Source organism: Helicoverpa zea, chromosome 18, assembly GCF_022581195.2.
Source record: "Helicoverpa zea isolate HzStark_Cry1AcR chromosome 18, ilHelZeax1.1, whole genome shotgun sequence".
In the NCBI taxonomy this organism is placed as follows: Eukaryota; Metazoa; Arthropoda; class Insecta; order Lepidoptera; family Noctuidae; genus Helicoverpa; species Helicoverpa zea.
This window is the reverse complement of record NC_061469.1, coordinates 7,323,254-7,339,398: the sequence shown is the minus strand read 5'-3', so window position 1 is coordinate 7,339,398 and position 16,145 is coordinate 7,323,254. Positions and strand designations below refer to the sequence as shown.

Genomic DNA, 16,145 nt, shown 5'->3' with positions numbered 1-16,145 from the left:
TTTGCAATAAAACACCAGCAACATAAAATTTATTCATGGAATTCAAACCATTAAATATCGGATGTCCCTTAAAACTAACAGTTATTTAATAATTCATAACTAATAACAAGCTTATAAAACAGATTAACACACAAACAGGGGCTTTTCCCACAACTTGTCACGCAATCAATGTCATTTGAAGGTCATTACACCTCAAAATTAATTCTCACGGCGAAGCATTAAGCTCTGATCCATTTGAGATGAGACATATTGTTAACTAACATATTTTTACCCCTCACTAAATTAATTTACAACCTTAATGCGACGTGTTAAAGTTCAAATTAGTGTGCTCTTAAAGTTGTAGTGTTATATCTTAAAGGAATCAGCTGTCATTTCACACGAGGCTTTGGATGTCCGACTGAATGTCACCGACACGTCTTATTATCTCGAGGATCTGTAGAGAGATGGTATTACCTATCAATTGGTGATTTTACAGCCTAGTAAGTACAGAAATACTTGTGAATTACCTGTTCTTTTAGTGTGAGAAAGTATTGAGGGTATAGCAAAGGATTTATCAGATCTTTTTTTTTATATATGAATCAACGTTTTAATTGGGTATAATTCCAACAATTTATGTAGAATGAAAATATTTTAGGACAATTTATGTTTCACTATTTCTTGCATTATATGGATCGTCTATAGGTCTGTAAGTATAGTACTTAGGTATCGTCTCGTCAAAACAAAATAAGAAATTATCATTCTCAACAAAAGTAAAACCATAACTTAAGCTTGATGTTGCTTTGTCTCTTATCAATGGCCAACAGTAACTACATGATTATTTTCTTTTTACAACAGCACCATGTGCCATGCAGATCCGGATCAAAAATACAATCATACAGCATCAAACGTACGGCCTACGAAACGCTTCACATTTCAGTCGCATCTGTCAAGGCTGTGCCAATAATAATTTACATATATGGACGTAAAACTGACTTGTTTACCCACCCACGAAGGTTTTAATGCACTCGAGATTACAGCGGCCCATCGAAACAGTAATTTTGTACCTTATTTAAGACATGTTATAGTCAAATTAATGAAATTCGCAACGTACAGATGAGTTTTTTCGTGTGGGTGTTTATAGTATTATGCTAATGCAATGTTGGTTGCCTACGAAGGGAGCTTAACAATCAATATTTTATTTGCTAAAGGAGTTTTAAGTGTAATTACTGCGGTTGGGGGTTGTGATGTGGTCGTAAGGAGCCCATAACTTTTGGGATACAATAAAAAGCAAGATGTAATAGTACTAGGTTTGCAGGAAATAAGCGGAGTACATAGAGCCATTATTTATTTAAAGTCGCTCAAGTTGGCATTTTGTTATTGCTGTTATTAGCGAACCAAAAGCCGTGAAACGTCCCAGTAAAGTATTCTCGCACATAAGGTCCGCACTCGATCGCCATAAACGACAATTTTACATACGATTATTAACACTAAAGGTAGTTCATTATAAAAATTATAAAATAACCCCTATCATGGTGCCCGTAAAAAGATGAAACAATGAAAGTGAACAATTTTGATGAGACAAGCGAAGTTTTTGGCCAACGCGATACTTTTCGCGCTTAATTGGCCTCCGAAATGAGCGGAGTGCCTTAATTTAAGCGAATTTAAGCGAACTTAAGCGAAGCGGCTACATCAAAAGCAGCGTTTATTTATTGTGCCAGTGAACAAGATTAGAGTTGACGTGACTTCGAAGATAATTTTAATGGTGCGTTTGACGTCACGTCAAGTGTAAGATGCTGTGCGTCGGTATTTTAACAAGCTTTCACCTTTACTCGCTGAATATTTTTTCAAGTTTTTACTTAAAGGTCATATTTAAGTAATGAGCTGAATAAAATTGGTATAAAATTATTGATTTTGCGTAAAAAGTTGAGCTAATTACTGGTTTGACCAATTCAATTATTAAGGCGGCCACATAAGCAATCAAAATGAAACATAAACAGTCAATATAAAGCGAATCAAAACAAACAATTATTATTAATTTGAATGGTTATTTTCCTCCTCTCCTTCTCGAAACACTGACATTGAACCGAGAAAAAAAGACTACAGAATACTAAAAATAAAATGACTGTTTGGTTAATAAGTAGTAGTTCGTAATAATAAAAAAGAAATATCTTGTTGTAAAGAGATACCGCGAATGCGCGGGGGCCGATGTCCATCACTGAGCTAGTAGCGTTTGATGCCCGGTGTGGGTATTGTTATAAGAGGGTTACACTTCAGGACAAATATATTTGCACAGTATTTAAATAAAAAGGTAAAAAAAATATATTGTTTATTGGTTTTATTGCCTTGCTACCGTTTTGATTGTTTACTTAGAAATCGAATAAAAATAAATCTTTATAGGAACTGTTTAATAAAATGTATTTTTTTTTTAATTAATTCAATGTTACAAAGGTTACAAAGCCTTTTTAGTGCTCTATAGATTGACTTTGATTTTCATATATTTGAAGTTTTTTTGTGAAAAAAAATACATAATAGGTATATCCGACTGGTTGAATTTTCATGGTGTACAGTGTACAGCGGTTTCATCACAGCTTGCCTCACTAATATCTCATTCACGCATGCGTCACTCTCTTAACAATCTTTAATATCAGTTTTAGATCACGTTTGATCTTCTTGACCCTTGATTTCGGCTACCGTAAGCACGATTCTTTGAAACTAAATCACTCAAAAATATACCTAAAGATTGGGAGATAAAGTTCATTTTGTTTTGACTCCGTTTAAATAAGCGGATCGTTTGAACCATCTGATGTTAACAATCACAGATTAGTATGTTAAATAGTCTAAAGTCTTGTTCTGCGGTTTACGTTTTAGTACCTATTGAAAAATAAATAGTAATGTTTCTTTTCGTTGATAGAGAATATTGTTTTGAATGTTTCAGACATTGTATTCTTTGTTCATGAAGCCGTGATGGAGAGCAAAAAACTTGTAGAATTAATATTTTAAAAACATTACTTCTACCTATCAGAAACGGCAGCATGAGTAAATCATAAAATTGTATTTTCATTAATCTTAATATGAAATAAAAGATGGGAATATAAAACGAAAAAATACTAAATTATTAAAATAAAGAAACAGCAAATTACATTCATCTCCACAGACCTTATTTACAGAAAGCCTATTTCCTCAAGTAATTGTATATTTTTTGTACAAAAAATTACAAAAGCTAGTTTCATTAAAAACCCATTCATACAAACCGATGCGTCTGCGCATTCAGATCGATGTTTCGCAATAAAAATCATCGCGGCCTAAAGCCATTAAGTTAATGAATGGCGTATATGGAGCAACATCCTGTGGACGTAGGAAGTCAGACCAGTTTCTGCCTAATAACGGAGATGAGTCCGACTTAATGTGGCCATATTAAAATGTACGAAACGATGGTCCGATCCAATGGTATGATTGTAATGTGTGGTACGCACTTAAGGCAGTGTGATGGAATGTATCATGATCTTGGGATCATCTTTCGTAATAAGATTTGCACCTTTTTTGAGTATATATTTTTTTTCAATTGAATTTTGTTTGCAAAATAAACCTAATAATAAAATATATTATAACCAAAAAATACAATGTAAAAAAAAGTTTTAATAATTATTATTCCAAATAATAATTATTATTCGAAGCAATCTATAAAAATAATCCCAACGTTGGTACGCTCGTTGATGTCTATTGTACTGCAGTTTACTTAGCCGACTCGTTTGTATGGAAATCAAACGGCAGCTGAAATTATGATTGTAATTTCAACATTCCTTTACACAACGCCGATACGATATTAAATTCAGTGAAAGTCGTTTCATTAACTTTTACTTAATACAAGCTTTGTAAAAGATATTTGCACTTTTTTCCTATTTTTTTCTCATTTCGAAAATAAAGTGCATTCTTCAGAGGTTTTTTCTCTGCATCCATTTATGTTTGGTAAAAGGTTGAGATCATCAATTCATCGTTTTTATTACGATTATGAATGGATCTGAGTTATATTTTATAAAAGCCATTGTTACATTTCACATTTCAGCGTATCAAGAGTTTCAATTTTTTGCTTTATACTGACACAAGTGACCAACTCTTTTTTTCCTCTCCACATTAAAGATTATTAATACTGTTAAAAAACGAAAATCATAAGATCAAAATAAAATCTAAAGTTACAAGAGGCTAAGATAAAATCTCCTCCAAGATTTTAAGCCCACAACTTAACCAGAAAATATAAGCGAAGAATCACATAGATATTAAATCATAGTCGGCCGATATCGTGGATTCCGTTGGGTGCTTTATCATATATAAATCAGTAATAGGTACAAATTATTCATGCGCATAATAAACAGGGGTCGTGAGGGGACCTTACTTCGGCTATCTGATTTTATATACGTCATAACGTAACTGTGGTGATTTTGTTTTGTATTGCAACAAGTATTGAGTTTTGTGTTATTGTTTTTTTGTTGGAAAAGGTTTGGGAAGTTGTTTGTTAATATTTTAATGTACTCGTAATGTCTTTATAGTGTGAGTGAGGTGTGTAATTAGTAGTAACAAGTTTTAAAGAAATCTCACTAGAAATTATTGATTGTAAGTATTAGTAGGATATTGGTATTAATTATATAATTAGGTAAATGAAATGTATACGTGCTTGTTACTTGGGGTAAATGCATAGCTTTTTCTTTATTTTTTCCTGATAGCATTATAACTATGATACCGACCTCCAGATTCTAATTGGAATAAAGTCATCTCATCCATAAATCTAGTGTTTATTTTATTATTTTTTATAGTTTAAAGTGTGTTTATATTGTTTAAAGTGTAAAAACACTAATTAGCATAATAAACAGGGGTCGTGAGGGGACCTTACTTCGGCTATCTGATTTTATATACGTCATATCCTTAGTGCTGTGATTTTGTTTTGTACTGTAACTGGTAAGTTTTGTGTTATTGTTTTTTTGTTGGAAAAGGTTTGGGAAGTTGTTTGTTAATATTTTAGTGTAGTTATAGTTGATTTTTCTTGTAGTTCTATTTTAGTTTTAGCGTAGTGTGTAATTGTTAATAGAATATTTTAAAGAAATCTCACTAAATATTCTTGATTGTAAGTTTTAGGCCTGAGTATTAATTGTCTAATTAATTGCTATTACTTGGGGTTTTCGCATATTTTATTTGATTTTTTTTCTAATATCACTATAACTACAACACCGACCTTAAGATTCAAATTTGAATAGATATTCCATAAAAGTAGTGTTTATTTTACTCAGTAAGTATAATATAAATATAAAGTGTGAAAACACTAATTCGCTAATAAAATAAAACACATCGTGCTGAATTCTTGAAGTAGGTAGAATAAAATGCTAACTGTTATTACTAACGCGTATATACATATACTAACATTCGCATAATTATATTGTTCCTGCATTATTTACGGAAATAATAACTATGAGCATGACTAACTATATAGCATATGCGGTTTTTTTTTAAGTTTTTATGACAACGTGACGGTCGGTTTTAGTTTTCCGTGTCGTGGTGACATTTTTGATGATTCATATTTGATGATAAAATAATATTAATACCACAAGTATATCGAACGATTCATGACTGTTTGATAGGTATCGGTTTTTTCATATTTTCTTCAAAATCGAATAGTCCAAAAAAAACATTTTAACTCATATTATTTCTAAAATTCATACATTCGTTAGATGTTACGTAGAATTTAAGCCAATATCCACAATGTAAAAAGACAGTTCTTATCCAGTGACAAAAATATCTAACCTGGTTAAAACAGACCAGAACTTGTACCAGTTAAATTTAACAAAAACTTAAACATTAAACGACATCTGGCTACCGTGCAATAACTGAGACCACTTGTGCCATATGGCAAATGACCATATTATGGTTCTGCACTTCAAAATATGGAAGCTGTAAGGATAGCAAAATAAACACACAACTGAAATCTCCTCAACTTTAATTTGCAGAAAATTTTTAAGCCTTATTAGCTTATTACTATTTTTAAGGCACAGGTTTGTTAAAAAAAGTTTTGTTTTAAGTATCTTATTAACTATTCATAACACGAAATATATTTATAACAGCTTAATTTTATGGCCAGTAACCTTCAAATAAAAACTGCATCAATAAAAAAAACTGATAAAAATAAATTATTTACATAAAACAAAAAAGCTACTTGCAATTTTTTGCAAACCATACTTACGGTAGATTAACGCTAGCAATAAAATTCTGATGATTCCCGGAGCAGCGCGCGCGCAGCCGTGATCTACGACTCGACGCCACTTCCTTATAACACGGAAAAAAGAAAAAATGGCGTCTACAATGACTAACAAGGTTTCCATGAAAATACTGCGTACGCGCACTGAAATGTTTGTGGACATAAGTCAGTTATTAAATGGTAATGTGTCTGGATTCTGTATTACTATGTTATCTTCCTACTTATCTTGTTATATTTTTGACATAATACACAATTTTTATTTTATGGCTATCTTAAATATTCCTAACTGAATTACGGAGTTTTCTCTTTAGACTTAGACAGTTGAAAAATATAGGACAGACAAACTGCAAGAGTGTCGCTTACGCTGGTACGGACACGTTTTACGGAAACCGGCCACTTACGTGGGGAACAAATGTCTAGCCATGGCGCCTCCGCCCGGCCGGGGCAGACTGGGTAGACCCAGGAAATGCTGGCTTGACGTTGTAAGGGATGACATGCGTGCCAATGGACTAACCACCAGGGATGCCGAAGACCGAGCGAAGTGGAGGAGAAGAAGCAGGAAAGTGGACCCCGGGCCCGGAAGGGCAACCGGGACAACGCTAGGATAATGATGATGGAGTTGAAAAATATAGGATTCCATTTCACTACGCAAAAAAAGTTTTTCCATATACCTAAAGTACCGGAAACAAACTCTTACTAACATTCTGATAGGAATGATGCTAATGCTTACCAAGAGTCATATTAAAACTAAAATAAAATTATTTTTACTTCCAGTCCATAAATTATAGAAGAAAAAACATAAGACGATCGCGTCCTAAGATTCTGCACTCAAAAACTTTTTCAACATGACGAACACTTTTATTTCGTGCGAATAAAAGAAATCGCTTCACTTCCAAAGAAGTATTGAGCAACAGTCCTTTAATAACGTCATTAACATCTTCCTTATAAAAAGCGATCCATTATGCAATTTCGAGTGCAATCACTTTCAAAAAGTTATAAAAAAATACCAAATTGTGACGCGAATGAAACCCTTCTCTTTACAGTGCGTCCAAATTTACATGAACTGAACTGAATTATTTGGAGTTTTTGTGAAGGCTTCTGACGCTAATTATAGCCTTCGTTTGTGTGTGTTTTTTTTCCCCAAAGGAGGAAATTATAATTTAAAAACTATAATTTTAAAAATATTTAATTAAAATTAACTATAATTTAAAAACGATACGATTTATAAACGATAATTAATTTAAATTTTAACCACGGAATATTACAAAGATACTTTATTTACGGGTGATTTACAGGAAAAGCCCAGGGAATTTACTATGATCAAGACTTGGTTAAACCATTGTTTATGTTTACAGTTTTACAATACAGAAGGATAATTATAAAGGATTCAATTATTATTTATATTTGATCAAACTGGGATTTTCGGATCGTCTCATAAAACATAACAATCATTAATGTCTTTAAAGAAATAATTTCCAAAAATTGTGACCCTTGACAAAATCTGTGTCCCACATATGTGAGCATGAATCACAAATTTTACGATGTCCAAGTTTTACTACCCTGCATATCATTGTTATGGTCGGCAAATAAAAGTTTAAAACCTTGTGAAATATATGACAACATCGCGGTATTTACTCTCCTTTTATTTACATCAAGAATTCAGTTATAAATAACACACATTAATATTAAATTTTATCAGGCCTAGACTTCAGCATGCACCTAAATAAAACTTCTCTTACATCTAGGCAATATTGTTTGAATACATACTTTTAAATGGGCTTATTGATCGCAACCTTTCAATCTTGCATTTACACGAACTAAAAACAGCTTACTGTGCCACTATGACAGGTGATCCCTGTCATAACAAATATCAACGAACATCATCAAATACACATATTATTATTTTATATGTACTTTGTACTATCAAACCGTCATTACTAAGTACAATTCACGTGCAACGTCGTACGCAATTCGGTATAATTCGGATCAACTCGGAACGGGCCAGCGTCTTAATTATTGTTATTACGTCTTAACCACTGTTCGCGGGCCGTAAGACCACACTGCAGACTAAATAGTCGGCCGACTGTTGCCCCGATGGAAGAAAACTTTTTTTAAAAGGTAATCATGAATTCAGCCAGTTTTTAGTCTGATGCCGCCTAGATACTTCGATCGTTGTAATGTGCGTTCTAAATATTCATTTACATACTGTTTTATGTGCCCAAACAAACTATTGGCCGACTAAAAGTTTGCAGAGTGCAGCTACTCTAATACCTACTAGTATCGTCTCGTAGTGGGTAATATTTTGTTCAAACCAGATTTGCTATGTAGGTATTTTTTCATCGGCCTTGCTACCATTTGTTACCTAACACCACCAGTCATCACGGAGGGAAATTGCGCAAGTTTGTATGTTTATAGAAACTAGAGTAATGGCTATATAGTGTCCATGAATTGGCTTTAAACACGTTATAAATTGTTTCATAGAAATTTCTTGGTGATTTGAAGATTGATTTCTACGCCTACAGACAATTGGTAAACTGGTTTGATAAATATGCAGTTACTTAGCTATGTGTGCGTAACTTTTTATGCACAAGGCTTGATTAATAATATTTTTTTGGCTATTTGTTAGACTAGAAAACTGAGTTACTATATTAGACGAAAGCCATCCCAATCAGATAGTATATTGCCAAATCTATATCTTGGGATATCCAATTTCTGACTACTGAATTACTGTAAAAGCACTCAAAATCGTGTTACCGTTGAAATCAACACTGTCACTGCTTTTACTGGCTCTCTAATAAGCAATCTATATTTGGTTAATAACATTGTAAAATCCGAAACCATATACTCTAACATTTGACCCAACTCACCCACAGTCACAAACAAATATATATGTCTACTCTTTTATTACTATCACAGTCTAAAATTACACTGCATAGTAGTAGACTATTAAAATTAATGTTACTACTATATTTTCAAAAAATAGTATAGTAAAAATACTTCTTACTTCATAGCCTATAAATCTGTTTGTACGAAAATATAGTAGAAGCACATTATTGCCTAAATACGTAATTAACAAGAGCATTAGTTTCTATTGTGGGTAACCTTCACCCAGATGTGAGATAGGTTCTGTCACATCAATCTTCAGAGAGGATTGATAGCAGCTTCTATGCTTTGTGTATCAAAATCAAAATCATTGTATCTGATATGTTGCGTTGAGACATACGGGCGAGTAGACTGGTTGTATCGATTACATTTTGAAATAAATTCCTCAATATTTGTATTGTTACGTAAATACTTAGAAATCATACTTTTAAACTTACTCATATTTTATTTTCTAAAGGAAACCAGATTCATTTAGAAACTAATTCATTTTGAATCCGGTAGGTTATGAAAATAAAAATAAATTTATGGTGCAGTACACAAAAGTAAAACAGACCTTTGATATGTTTTAAGAAAATGTTTTCTTAAAATTTTGTTCTAGACATAATTTATGTATATTTTAATCTAACACTTAAAGTAATATAGCAGATCACAATATATTATAATATAAAAGGAAAATAGCGGCAGCAATTTTCTAATAACAATTTCTCAATTAAAAAGTAAGTTAAGCTTTAGTTTCTTTGGCACGTGCCACATCCTCCTCACTACTCACCCGTGTGTCAGTCGAAGGCGCGGCATCTACTTTTTCAATAGCTCACACATAATGATGGCTCAAATTGTTTGTAGCTTTGTTTCTCTGCTCATTGACGATCATCATCAATGGCAGAAAGTATTCGTCTTGTTAGGCAACCGTATTATTCGTTATGAAACTGTTATTATACAGATATAGTCGGTCGATTAAGACGAAGGTTCAATGTGTAGAATAATGGAAGAAATAGTTCAGGTTACATTTTAAGTTTTTGCTTGAGTTAAATATTTTGGGATGTCTTACTTCTTATAGAGTTTAATGAGAATTTTAACCAACCTGAAACACATTTTTTTTTATGTTAAATCATGGCAGAGTTAAGAGTTTCTTGTTAAAGGTTTTCCTTCAAGTTTACCTCTAACTTGTATTAGTGCAAGCCTTAAAATGTAGCCTCCTACCTTGCATTACCTATAATTACCCCTCCCGCCCCACTCACACAGACACAAACTCAAACCTAGAATTTGCATAGAACCCTAACAGCCATTAACATTTACAAGCTCAACGTTACAGGTCTAATTTTTCATTAACGGAAGGTTTAAATCATTATTAACTAGTTAGATACAACTATGTGTAGGTAGTACTTACGTTCTGCAATAAAGCTGGCACCCGCAGCAGCGAGCGCGCATCGTAAAGCGCGCTGCTAATCGATTCCATGCCTATAAAGAAATTATTTCCCGCTTATACGAATAAAATACACCACTGTACTATATAATTTCATCTGTGTAAAGCAGTTTTATGAATATTTAGTTGGTTCTCCGTTTTACTCATTTGGGTATGCGACGGTGTCTAGACGAAGTTACTTTTTAGAAAATCAAGATAACACGCAAAAGGAGTGTAAGTTAGTGCGATGTCTATTTATTTATGTACTCGTCTGATATAGAAGATTGTAAATGTTGAAGGAAATCATAAAGTTGACGACGCGTCGATCAATAGATTTATGGGCCGTAAACACATTATATCGACAATAGGAATCTCTTAGCACCTCTACTTAACTACCGATATGGTTATTAACAAGCGAGTTGAGTGAAACTTAGTTAGGTACAACAAAGCCACGCTACAAATATCGCAATATACTTAATTTACGACGATCATAAACAAGATCGTTAACTTAAAAATTACAACGTTCCACTTTAAAAGTATAATATCACGTAATCTTGTTCAAGCGTCGATAATTTATATTATTTGTGTAAAAGTGAGAATCAACCGTTTATTTCAGAAGGCAGGGATCGTGAATCACTCGGTAGTGCAGCGACAATGCAGGGCTCGCCAACATTCGGCAACAGTTCAAAGATCACTCGATTAAAACTCAATAGAGTTCTGTATCGATAGCAGGGTTGTCACGATGCGACTAATTCAAAGCCGATTTTGTAATAAAATGAAATAATTGCGGGTTTTTGTCGCAACGTTATTTGGGGACGTCTATCTTGCGCAACCGAGCAGATGTCGATGAAATTAACTTATTGCAACTAAGCCTTATTATTTGTTAACAACCGTTATTATTTGTTGAGTCAATCACAGTCATTATAGTCGGACTAGACGCTGTGTTTGTCATCAAAACCTATACATTTTTTATTGGCAATTATTAGCCCCATTTCTCGGTATCTTCTTTATGTGTAACGTAACATATTATTTGTGTATGTTTGGTTGGTAAATTATGTTCTCGGAACAATCGCTGATGGTTATAATGTTTGAGTTATGTATCATGTTTATTATTTTGTTTCAGTGTACCATTACCGCCGCCAAGCTGACTACCGCAAATGAGATTATACCCAGTTACCACGTCGAAGCGCTAATAGGTAAGTACGAATAACAAACAAATATGAAATGCAATTTCAATAGTTTACTTTTTATAGTATTAACCCTTAAAATATAGCCTATTGTGTTACATATAGATCTAGACTGACCAAGTTTCATACTTTCAGATGTATTACGCATATTCAATAATTTTGTCAACTACGAACGATATGAATTATACTTTATATAAAGGATGTTCAAAGCCCACAACTAAAAACTGCACTATACATCTTCCAATCCAATTACACTAGCTCGCAATTAAAGCGACCCAAACCCAACATCTTGTCATCTAAACAAAGAGGCAAGAATTAATGTGAAAATAATTTCTGTTATAACCCGGACTACCTACATAAAGGGCGATGGACAAACTTTATAATGGTAGCTGGGCTTATTACAATAAACGTGGTGGGCCCCGGGGCCCTACACGGCCTGACCTCGGGCTGCGATTAGTCCGCTACCAGTGGGCCACCTTCTTGTAATACCTCGTAACATGCGCTAAGCGTAAAGAATTACTGAATATGCCATGAAGGTTTATATTGTGGAAGGGTCGTAGGATACATGTTTAGATTGATATATAAATTTTGACCTTTATTTAGGTATTTTTACGGTGATATAAATAAGTATGATATGACATTTAAAAGTAAATCGATAGGATTTTTTAAAATCTTGTAGCAACTATGTACCTCTATTATCCTTTTCATCTAGCATAAATACATAAGAAGTGAAACCAACGATCTGGTTCTTCTACAAGTAGGTAAATATATAAATCATTATTTCCATCGAACTTTCACTACAAGCTTTCAGTACATAGTACTAAAGTGGACAACTACTGTAGAACATAATTTCCAAACTTTTAAGGTTAATCACGAACACGTTACGTAAACTTTCTATCTATACGATTCAGTACAGTTAGTAAAAGCTAGTGCAATTTATTGAACAATTTCGTATAAGGAAAATTGATATTTAAAAAATACAGTTCGCTCTACATTAGATCAGTGAAGATTTATTTAAAAAACCGTAATAGCTTCCGTGAGGACTGCATATAAAGATTAATATAGCTTTTGTAGTTAGGAACTGGTAGTTGAGGAAAAATATGGTTAAAATCGCTACCAGATTGAACCAGAAACAATTGAAATGTGTCAACAAAAGACGGTGCAGTATAAGCTTTCACACTATTTCAGTGCAAATAAAAATAAACTGTAATGAGTTTGATAGATCAACACTTCAAAACAGCTCGATCGATTTTGAACTCTTTTTTTTATATATCAAATTTTCTGTTACATTATATCGAAGCGTATCAGATTCTTAATAATTTCAATACTAAAATATACCGAGAAGATACCGATCTCTTTTTTTAGCTTTTCTTAGATAATTTTCGTATCACATCCAGCACAGTTAACAGCCCGGTGTGACGCTGCAGCGGCGACTGCATGCAACTGCACACGCATTACATGCTCCGATATAATCACGCCAAACGACCGCCACGGAGAAATTTTCCTAGGAGCGCCGTTTTCCATCTTAAATCTGTATAAATTAGACCAATTTGCATATACGACCGTTTCATTTTTAATGAGGGTAAGCTTTACAAGCTTTTTGTGTTCTAGCAATAAACTTTAGTTGCCATCAGTTTTACGTCTATTTTAACTGTACCTATCTTAAAAATTATATAACTTCCTTGTTTCTACACTATTCTCGTCTACGGAAAGAATTTAGACTAGGATTGAGTGAAACCTTGAAAACAGCTAGTTAGGTCTTAATGTCTTACAGATAAGTGTTTAATCTCAAAAATGTATATCAAACTGAGGACTTGCTCTTTGATTCTCCAAGTCTTCTTTAACATCCCCCTTTGTCACATCTCCATTTGTCAATAATATGGACCACTTCAAACATCTAGATACAAGTACACACTTAGTATTCTACATAAGAGAAGAGGAACTATGTGGCACAAGCGATTGTCTAACAATGTAACACTTATACAGCATCCTAGCCTTTGATCCCAATTCACGTTGCCTCACAAGCCACCTGGCGTATCATAGCGTATCAGACAAACACTTATTATATGCCTTACAGTTCTACTTACTGTTAGCGTAGAACACTTACATGGTATTACGTTTATTTTATTCTTCAAATAAAATAATGATGACTTGAAATAACAAAAACTATTTGAACACTATCCTAAACCTTGTCTATCATGTTCCATACCCTTCCAAAAAAATCAAAAAATATTCATAAAAATACATACAATTCTGCAATCGGTTTTTCCAACACTCTATTTTCAATATTGATTTTCCGATAGTTTGGATAAAGTTTTTTGGGTGTAATGAAGTCAATCACTCAACAAAAATTCTTATTTCTTCCTTTCAGTAACTAAAATGCCTTAAAAAACCAATACTTTTGTAATAAGTCATCAGTGTTAGAATCACCTCACTTCATAAACTTGCCATATTTTCACTCTATAACCCATATTCCATGAACTTGTACATATTATGTAAAACCAAAGAAAACTAATCACACCAAAGAGATAGATAAAACATAACGATTTTAATTTATGCGCAAACGCTGAAGTAATTACTTCGAGTAGCTTCTGATTATATTCTATTTTAATTACCATTTAATGTAAGCGAAGTCGGGTGCCTTAGTTATAATTACATGTTAAGTTTGATGGTTAAACGGCTGTCAGTAGCATAATGTGTTTACAGCAATTAATGGAGTACTTCTGGTGTGTCTATATTATAATATACCTATATATGTATGTATGTCTGTATGTATGTGTGTCTGTTTGTACATACATAATGTTCTATTACTTCACTGTCCCTATGAGCTGTCTTCAGCACAAGGGTAATACGGTCATGATGTAGATATGTGGTCAACATTGACTTGTTCTACAGTGTCATGTATTTTATTGTAATTTGCATACTACGCTCCTCTAGATTCTCAAACTGCTTTTGTAAGGTAATAAATCTGGTTCACCTGAACTACATTAATATGGATGTGGAATAATGCTTTTATTATTCATATAATATTTAAACTAATTTTCAAGTATATTTTAGGAGCAAGATTATTTCTTTCATTAATTCTCAGGTAGCAGCAGTAACATTACCCCCTATGTCTAAGAGCACTTCGTTTTGGCCCATAACATTATCAGTGTTCCCGAGAATGGTACTTCCCACTCTCTTTACATAATTGCCATTTCTACCACCCACAGTATAATATAGGCTAACCTCTTGACCACCGACAACACGCCCGTAACGACCGGACTAAAATAACAATATACTTCCATCGACCATTGGTCTCAAATATCACCACATTCAACGGCTATTTACGCAATTCTATAACTACCATAACATGCGCTTACGCACCGTATACACAATTAAAAAGCAACACTAATGACTATTGATCGAATCTCAAAATAAATTAAAGTTACGGTTTATTTGACTGAACGTTACCGCTCGTGACATGACAAGTCGATATAAATATCGATACATTAATATAAATACCCACCGAACAGGATGCCGGCTAATTGAAAAGTAATTTTCATTAAACGCTGCGTAATTGTCTATTTAAATAACCAATCATAATCGATCATAAAATTTTCATAAAACTCAGTTTAATATAGCGGGCGGTTGTTGGAAATTGGCACATCAAGGCTAGCGAAAAATATTGCTTTAGATTTTGCTGCGAATTTGTATTTTAACAGGAATTTTGTTTTGTCGTTTATAAATTAGCTGCCAACAGATATAAATTTACGCTGTTTAGTCATTTTGTTGAGCTATTTGGTTGAGATTTATGAGTGTTATAAACGTTAATAAAATCTGCTTAAAATCCGTGATAAGTTGAAAAAGATTATCTAGATGGCAAGGCTAAGTATATCAGTGTTATATATCTAGAGTTGCAAGGCTGGTGCAGTTGCATGCGTTAGGCAGACGACACAGTGGGCCACTTGATTGTGCGGCCGATTCAACGGACCATAACTCTGCGTAGTCATGTCAGATTAACCTGAGTTGTTGGCGTCGAATCAGCTAACGTCTGACTGTGCAATCTAGCTGCTTGTCCGCCTTTTCTAAAAATAAAGTCTAACTATACTACGGATACTTGAATTTCATACGTAAAAGCAAATAGAGCAGAGCAAAATCATCATTTGTCTGACCACCCTTAAATTTAAAAGATGGTTTTGAAGAATATATATCTTCTACTATTAATAAAGAATGGTATCAGGATAAAAAACAATAATAAAACATCAGTTTGTATAAAAGGCATTGAACCATAACCACTTCTCAGCAAATCAGCCACGCGCGAAGATGAAGCACTAATACGAAATAAATTATACTTAGTTCACACCTAGTATTTTATAGGAGGCTTTCAATAACTACGCAGTTTCAGCCATTCAATGCAAATATTAATAAATTGTTTGTTTCATAAAATATCTGAGTTGATTTTATTGTACGC

The 16,145-nt window shown here is 33.3% G+C and overlaps 1 protein-coding gene across 2 annotated transcripts in view; it reads left to right on the top strand.

Moving 5' to 3' along the window:
- LOC124638889 (transcription factor hamlet-like) overlaps window positions 1-16,145 on the top strand; it is a 160,180-nt gene that overhangs the window by 33,551 nt on the left and 110,484 nt on the right. For both annotated transcript variants that reach the window (XR_006985414.1, XM_047176029.1), the window contains exon 2: window positions 11,629-11,701. The gene's annotated coding sequence lies outside the window, so the exon portion shown is untranslated. The remainder of the gene's footprint in view (window positions 1-11,628; window positions 11,702-16,145) is intronic.